Genomic DNA, 8,384 nt, shown 5'->3' with positions numbered 1-8,384 from the left:
GCTATGAACATCAAGTATCATACATTACACGTTTGTCTTTGTGTCCTCCAGACATTTTCTAGCAGTACTACTGGCACTAAAGGTAAAAGCAACGAATAATAATTTTCTTTGCTCTCCAGGTCGTCCATAACCTTTTTGATTCCTTTTGCCTCTCTGGCCTGTGCTGCGTATTCTTTTTTGCTTGATATTGTTGCCAGGGTAACCACCTTCGAGTTACTTTGAGAAGAAAACTGGAAACTGTTAGCGAAAACTCCACAATGATACTTCACATGCACAAAGAATAGCAAACAGCTACATTGTAATGAATTATCATAATTTATGTATCCAAAAATAAAGCCAAAGTTAAACCAAATGCATTTAAACCATGCCAAGCCAAATGTACTATTACCTCATTGACAGTGCTGACACCTTGGTGTAGTCACAGTTGGTAATGCTGTCGTGCCTGGCATCAGTTATAATCACCTATTCAATTGATAACAAGTTGACTAGTGTAGTATGCCATATAAACATTTGCAAATAAAATTTCATCAAGTCATCTGCATAACACATTGTCAAATAAGACGAGATACTTGAGGTATTACAAATTCATAAAATCAACAACATAAAATAATGTAATCAAACAGATTTTGGTCAATCCTGGCACACCGCCAGAAATATAAAAGAATTAAAAGTTTGGATAATCCAATCATATCCACTTCATTCTCCATATTATCACCTGCATTAAAGTGAAAATTGAAAAAAAAAATGGAACTAGAAAGGCCGACATTTGCTTTGGAGCAAATACAGCAATGGCTTCACCACATTTTACGACATGGCAGGGAAAGAATGAGAAACACAAGGGAAAACAATGCTTTACATTGATATAACTATAGTATGAAGTAACATACAACTAAGACTACAACAGTTGGATAGCTATTCCCTACATTATTGGTTAGGATTTTTAATTGCATAATGCAAACTGTTGATTTTCAAGAAAAAAAGAAGTGTTCATGCCCCGCATTCCAATGCTGGAGCAGGAAAGCTTGAAATACCTACCAAAACACTTGAATACAGACATACTGTCAGTATGGAATGGATCTGAGCAGGTATTAATTAAGTTAAGCCTGTTAAATTCCAACAGCCAATCAGCAAGGAGAATAGAGGAAAGCTGCATGCCTATTGGTTGATGCCCTGCATTCCATTGTGATGACTCATGTCCAAATGTGGTAACACTGCACACTAACTCAGTAATACATTTGCTATAACACAGCCAAAAAACTCAAATAAAACCATTCTAAAAGCCTGTATCACAAAAATTTAAAAAACGCCTAGGGGTATTTGCCCACTGTATATCCATACCAAATTTCAGGACCTTAGGCCCTAAAATGAAGAAGCTGAATCCATTTAAAAAATGGCAGGAGAAGGAGAAGGAGAAGGAGAAGAAACATCAGAAAAAGCAATATGGGTTCACCACCACTTCGTTGTGTGGTGAACCCATAAAAAAAGACAGAGATAGCAATTAAGTATTTTGGACCTCTCCACCGTTTGCCTGGTAAAAGGCCGTGCCCTCGGCATGCCTGCAGCATCGATACCTCCGCCCGCTTTCCCACAACAGCTCTGCATCCTCTCTTTTCATACACTAGACAAATAGATGCCAAGATGGAAGCAAATAGGTACAACGCATTGTTTAGTTTAGGAAGCTTTGCGCAATCTGACAACATGTACTTGTGGATACTACAATTGCAAACTAATTATTGAAAAATCATTTTTTTATGATCACAACATCAATATTTACAGACAGGGTACATACAGTGAAAGGATAGATGTTAAAAGCATTATTCAGAACATCATACAATAGAATACATACTATTCGTGACTTAGGTGTCACCGTTGACACCAATGCGTGCAGCATCGTAAAACGCCTCATACTGGCCCTGGAGCATCCCCGCCCTGGAGCATCCCCTTGGAGGTAAATGCATGTACTAGACGTTAGTCGTATTTTTACCATAATATTAATACAAGGCAGTGTTCTATCCATCTATGTCTTATTTTCTTCGTCAGAAAGACAACGAATTTGTCTCGCCGCATTGTGGGTGACTGCAGATTCAGCAAAATAACTCTTGAAGGCATAATTTGACGTCCATGATTTTTGGCAGGCAAATTACCGTTGTTGAGGCCACAGCATATGAAAAATATCTTGTAGTAGAACAGTTGGTGACCCACCTACCTTGGATATGTTCCTCATTGGCCCTTGTGATCAAATCAAGAGGATAGGCATCAAATTGTGTGGCTATCTCATCTGCTGCCTGTATGGCAGCTGAGGTGAGCTCTTCAATGGCTTTTTCCTGTAAAATCTTAATGTAGTGTAAAAAAAATAAAGTCAATTTCTGTCAGTGATGACATTTGTCGAACAATCAGAAACCAGATGCTTTCATTTTCATTTTCCTTTCTAACTTAAAATGCTTTGCTTTCATCTATCCTTAGGCTACTACATTAATGAGTGACATACCTTTAACATCAACTCCACCTGGTTGCCCACAAGCACGGTTGTTCTGCAGGACTCTATCCAGGAGGCTGGTAAGCGGTCCATTGGTACTGGTGATCTGGAGCCTAGCCTTTATGTCCACTGACTCATATTCCTAATGAGAGACATATTTTAGTTTCGATTTCAACTGCAAAATTAAAAAAGAGGATAAAATACATATGTTAATAAACTGACGGTGATGTTTCAGACAACAGTTTTTCGACTCGTTTGGATACGGTCTTGGCCGAGGCCCTTTTCCGACTATTGCGGTAGCTATCTGACTGTTGCCGGTGTTTGTCGGCAGCAGCCTGTTTGTCTAGCTGCAACAACGTCTGGGCCGCCTCGCCACCTGAACCCGGTGCGACACCAAAGTGCTGTCGGAGACGGGCTAGAGATACTACAAATGTAGTACCCCCATCTCACACACAGCCGCAGTGTGCACAGCACTGTATGCACGCATCTCTGCCAGTCTTTTGAAAGTCAAAGACTTTTTTTCAGAGGCTTGTGCATACGTCTGTGAAATGCAGACAGACAGACTTGGTGGACCGCAGGTAGCGCTGCGTCATAGCTTTGGCTTCCGACAACTTCGAATCGAGCACTTCGTTAAGATCAACTCTGTCTTCCACAGTTACGCCACGCCAATTTAATTTGTTGTTTCTCAGATTAGCCCTGTCCATTTTTTTCTGTTTTGCAAAAAAAAAAAAAAATTAGGTCGTAAATCAACTGCAAAATGCACAAAAGACGTATTTGCGCTTGAACGGTTGAAGAAAGTACTTTTCTTCCTAGTTGTTAGGTTTTTCAATGAAGAGAAAAATCAGAGAAGCAACAAATTGAATTGGTGTATCCTTAACAAAAAAATGTTTTCCTGGGGAGGCAGGCGGGCGTGTGGTCGGAGCCCGCAGGTACGCAAGGGCACAGAGATGACACGCTGAAACACTTTGTGTGGTTGCCGGGCAAGCAGTCCAGTATACTGTGTTTTGCGTCCGTAACTTCGCTGAGAAATTTGGAGTCGTCGGTGGGATAGCTTCCCTGTGCTCCCCTAAGTTCCCCTGAACAGCGCGAAGCGATGGCTTTCGACAAGACAGTACAGAAGGCCTTTTGTGCTTCCTGTGTCACCTTGTGGGTCCACCCGCCCCATCAGAAATTGGGAACTTAACTTTGCACGGAAAACGCTAGCCCGCTGACGACGCGATGCATGAACATGACAATCTTGTTGCTCTATCTTAAAGTCGGGCTGGAGGTTTTGGGTGGCAGACTGAGCGCCTCTGTAAATCTGTGCTGACCCGTCAGCAACAAGAGATTTGGGCAGAAGTGGCGACTCATTACATTGATACATTCCTTGGGTAACTTTCCCAGCTAACCATTCTTCAGCATTGCCAATAGGTTCAGATTTAGGAAAGGTGGATGCTTCTCCGTCTTTACCAAATTTGTTGACAAAGCCGGTTTGTTTGCTGGCAAGAGCCTTTTTGCGTCTATTCCCTGTTCTATGACGGGAAACGCTACCTGCGTGGATTTCTGGTGGAAGCCCTTGTAACAGGGATTACTGTAGCAGCCATCGGCTGCTGCAGCTACAGCAACTGCCTCCCCGTCTTGCGTTATCCCCTTAGCCCCATAACTGTCCGCAATCGCCTCCTGTTGTCGGAAAGGGCCTGTTGTGCCAGTGAAACGAGTGGACCCGCCATCCCTGTAGTCGGTGATGACAGCTCCACGCTGCCTGTTAACAGCGACTGAACCGCCGTCGGGACCTTTTTCAGCCCAATAGCGAGCTGCACATTCTTCTTCGCAGGTCTAGACATCTTAAGCTTGTGTGGCCAGAAACACGTTCCACCTCCTCGTACAGCCTGCGTCTCAGAGTGATGGTGAACCCACATTTCTCACAGCGCAAGGCATCCTGGTACCCAATTCCGAACTTTCGTTCCCATTCAGTAGTCATGGAGACCATGGGAGTGCAGCTGGAGCTTAGCGTGCTGTGGGATGAATAAAATTCATTTATTAGCTTCATTAGGAGAGGCACATGAAATATCCTGTCCTCAGTTATACCTGCAGTACCCGACTGATCAGAAGATGCACTTGCCAGGCTCTCTAGCGCTGTAGGCGGCCGATGTCTGGGCCTGAGCCCGCCAGGTGTGTCGTCCAGAGATGGACGTCGGGCTAATCTACACGCTTATACTTTATGGAGATATGGTCACCAACGTCTGTTTCAACTTCCCTGTTATTCCCTTCTACTGTGTGACGTGCGCTCATACTCATGTGCCTTACATCATGTCCCAATTCAAATTGTTTTCCTCGTTTGCGCTTCTTTGGTCGTCCGACTTTATTTGATTGTCATTTATTTCTGACACAGGATTGGCAGGCAACACAACCCCCTCCATGATGAGATCGTCTTCGTTGCTGTCGTCGGGTGGTGGGTCTACCTGTCCTGTGGAACAGACTTCGACTTCTGCCAGCTGCCATGGGATATGCATCTGCGTCATGGGTCGGCGCTTTCTGTACTTCCTGTACAAGTTAACAGGGCAGACAGATGGGCGCTCCGGGCATGCGTAGGCCCGTGGTCGAAATGGTCGGGTGTCGGAGGTTGCACCTGTTTTAGTCTTGGTGGCTCTCTCGCTATACTCCAGAACAGCTCGGCCTTGACTGTCCACCGTTTCCTCAACGTCGCCCCACAGCATACTACAGTGCTCCTGTCTTGACCCCATCCCAAACAGCCGAGTGTTGTTGAGCCACAGTCCGGCAATAAGGCTGTCTTGATTCTGGGGCCCGATGAGTTGCTTCTTCTCTAGGAACTTGATTTCGGCTTGGCTCAGCGGGTCTGCGCGATTTGGCCGGTTGCCTTTTCCGTCTTTCTTCAGACTCTTCCTTTTCGCCAGCAGGCATTCACGGGATTCAGGTATCGCGCAATTGACCGCTGCTTTGAAGTCAAACTGTCCGGCTCATAATCTTCACCGCTGTCTTTCTTTATGCCCAGGAAGAAACTTCCTAGCAGTCCGCCCAGCTCTTCCGGAAGAATATCTTTAAGGCGCCTTTTTGTCTCCGTGGGCCTCCAACCACAAGACGAACTGCCTTGCGTCGCTCGTTGTCTTCTTCTTGGTGTTGGAGTTTTTTTGCTGGTCAATGTAGCTCGAGCTTTCAGAACAGTCATAATCTTGAAACACAATAGCTCTGTCAGATGCCGCCATCGTGAAAAACAAACGACAAGTGGTTCGAGAACCCTTTTTTCGAAAGATGTAGCGGCGCAGGCGAAGCGATTTCTGATCGTTCGAATCGTTCTATGTAACGTTCGATAACGGGTTCCGGACCGGGCCGTACCGTAAAGTACGGCCCGGCCCGGTCTGGAACCCGTTATCGAACGTTATCGCGGCCCGGGTATGGTATAAATACGTGTATTGCCAAGCCGTTGCATAGCACTGATTTAAATAAAAGAGCCGTTAACGGATGTTTCGATTCATAGAAACGTGTTGGTGATTCTTTATCTCCAAGGTGACCTTAGCAACGTGCCAGTTTTAGAACGCAGGCTGATGTTGCTGATGTGCGACATGTACTTGGGGTGTAGTAGATTATTAATATTATTACGATGTTTTTACGAAATTAAATGGAAATGCCACTAGAGGCCAAACTATTCATAGGAATTGCAAAAAGCACATAATTTCTGTCACACCTGTGTCGGGGTTTGTCAGTAACATTGTATAAAATGATAATAAACATGCCGCGACGTGTTAATGGAACTTACATGCAATACTCAATACAGCCGCGTGGTGGCGTTACGAAACAGGCGCTTTGCAGTGGTAACTTCAGATATTGGGCGGGTCGGTTAATTTGAATCACATCTTAACAATATAACAATGGCCAGAACCACTGAAACTATACCAGACTACATCGACTCTGAGGAGAAAGGTGACAAAGAAGAATCTGAGGAAGACATGGATCTCAGGTAGGATTTTGGGGGGGCTTATTATGACTAAATGCCTGGATGCGAGGGAACTCATATTTCTTTTAGTTGAATGACTTTATTTAAAAAATAATCATGAGTCGTCACTCTGATAAAGCATTTCATCGTAGCTATAGCGTATGTTGCCATTTTCTCATCAATAACGCGGGCCAAGCGCCTGCCATGTTCCGAATGATGACGCAACGGCTCGATCGATAGTATATTTGAAACCGCAATGAATTCTGGAATAGATACGGTACCACCCCCCCTCCCCCATCCCGAGTCATGGGGATTTGGCACAACATATCAACATATCATATCGTGTAGTAAGTTGAAGGCCGCTGACCTCCATTCGTGTTGGAAAGTAGACTTTAACTGGAATGACTTTCCTTAAGAACTGGTTCAGGTTGGTCTTCCCTTCTTCTTTCTCTTTCTTTATCGCATCTCAATATCTTTTGGGTTGTACTACGTAAAATGTTTAAAAAGTTTTAACACTGTAACTTGTAAATTTTAATCCTTTTAAAATTACCATTGAAACTTAAAATAATATTATAACTTTCAATTAAAACGCACCCAGAAATTCAAATTTTTCGTTGAATGCGATACCGTTATTATACTTTTTACTGTTGAGTGTTTTGTAATTGTTTTAAACACTGCGGTCATAGTAATTCAAAATTGATGTTAAATACCTTTGCGTTATTACACGGTTATACTTGAATGGGACTTATTAAAACTGATATTATGTAATACGCTCTTTATAATTTTAAAATTGACGTCAAATTCGATTGCGTTATCTTTCGTTTTTGTTCGAACGTGATTTGCATAAAGTGCGTTCATGTACATGAAATGCTTGGATTAACGTTTTAAACCTCTGAATACAATTTTCAAGTACTACGCTACTAGTAATTCACAATTAGTGTTGAGCTCGATAGCGTTATTATACTTTTTAAAGCAAAAGTGTTATTTTTAATTGTTTTAAGCACTACGCTCACGGTAACACCAATAGTCGTTTGCGTTATCACACGTTTATACTCAATATGTTTCAATTGTGAAAAATACTTGAAAAGTCTTATAACATTGTAATTTCTCAATTTTATTTCTTTAGAAAATGTAACTTACTCAAGCATTAAAATAATTTAGGAATTTAATAAGAACGTTGATCTTTTTTGTTGCTTTAGGCCACACCGACTTAATTTTATGGATGTCATCCTCTGAAGACCCCCAAACTAGTGCGCGCGGGCGAAATAAAAAAAAAATCCGGCCAAAAATAAAAATGGTGCTAAACCACAGGAATATAAAGCTGGTACTTTGAATATGCGGCAGTACGACGTTTACGACAAGCTGGCACATGCTGTTTTTTTTTTTTTTTTGCTGCGGAATTTATGAATCGGCACTTCCACACGAGTTTTTGAGTCGCGGAGCGTCGGTAGCCTGGGTGCCCTTATCCGTATTGTCGCTAACTACAATGGCCTACTCAGGCCAAGGCCTCGGTGGATGTGAACTTTTTTTTTTTTTGAGAACAGGCAAAAATCAATGCGTGCGCGGATGTCATCCATAAAATTAAGTCGGTGTGGCCTTAAGGGATGTTTTGCGGTAGCGTCTGTACTCTGTGTGCCGGCGGAGGCTGTTTTGTAGTCTTATTACAGTTGCTTCGTTTGCTGTCAGCCATGCACAAGTAACTTCACCCGACACCAAATGGAAGGAGAATGTGCTCCTCTGGACAGCCATCTGTCTGCCCACAGGTAGATATACCAATTTCTTTCATTACTGTATCAACATAAATCATTTTGACTTAGCATAATTCTTTTTAAAGAAATATTTTTTATGACTACAGAGTAAAAACTTTTTGTATTTTATGTAAATATTCATGTTCAAATTTTACAACCGTTTTCTAGAACACAAATGTTCAGGTCAAATGTTACGGTGTTTACGTAAATCTGCAGAGTAGCTTTAAAA

At 42.6% G+C, this 8,384-nt stretch overlaps 1 pseudogene; it reads right to left on the bottom strand.

The window, feature by feature from the left end:
- Nucleotides 1-2,685: 2,685 nt before the first annotated feature.
- LOC109464204 lies at nucleotides 2,686-5,679 on the bottom strand (annotated as a pseudogene).
- Nucleotides 5,680-8,384: the final 2,705 nt, after the last annotated feature.

The sequence above is a fragment of the Branchiostoma belcheri genome, unplaced genomic scaffold (assembly GCF_001625305.1).
Source record: "Branchiostoma belcheri isolate BF01 breed outbred unplaced genomic scaffold, Haploidv18h27 scaffold134, whole genome shotgun sequence".
Taxonomy (NCBI): domain Eukaryota; kingdom Metazoa; phylum Chordata; class Leptocardii; order Amphioxiformes; family Branchiostomatidae; genus Branchiostoma; species Branchiostoma belcheri.
Note: the sequence above shows the minus strand (reverse complement) of the source record. Positions and strands in the feature narration are given on the sequence as shown.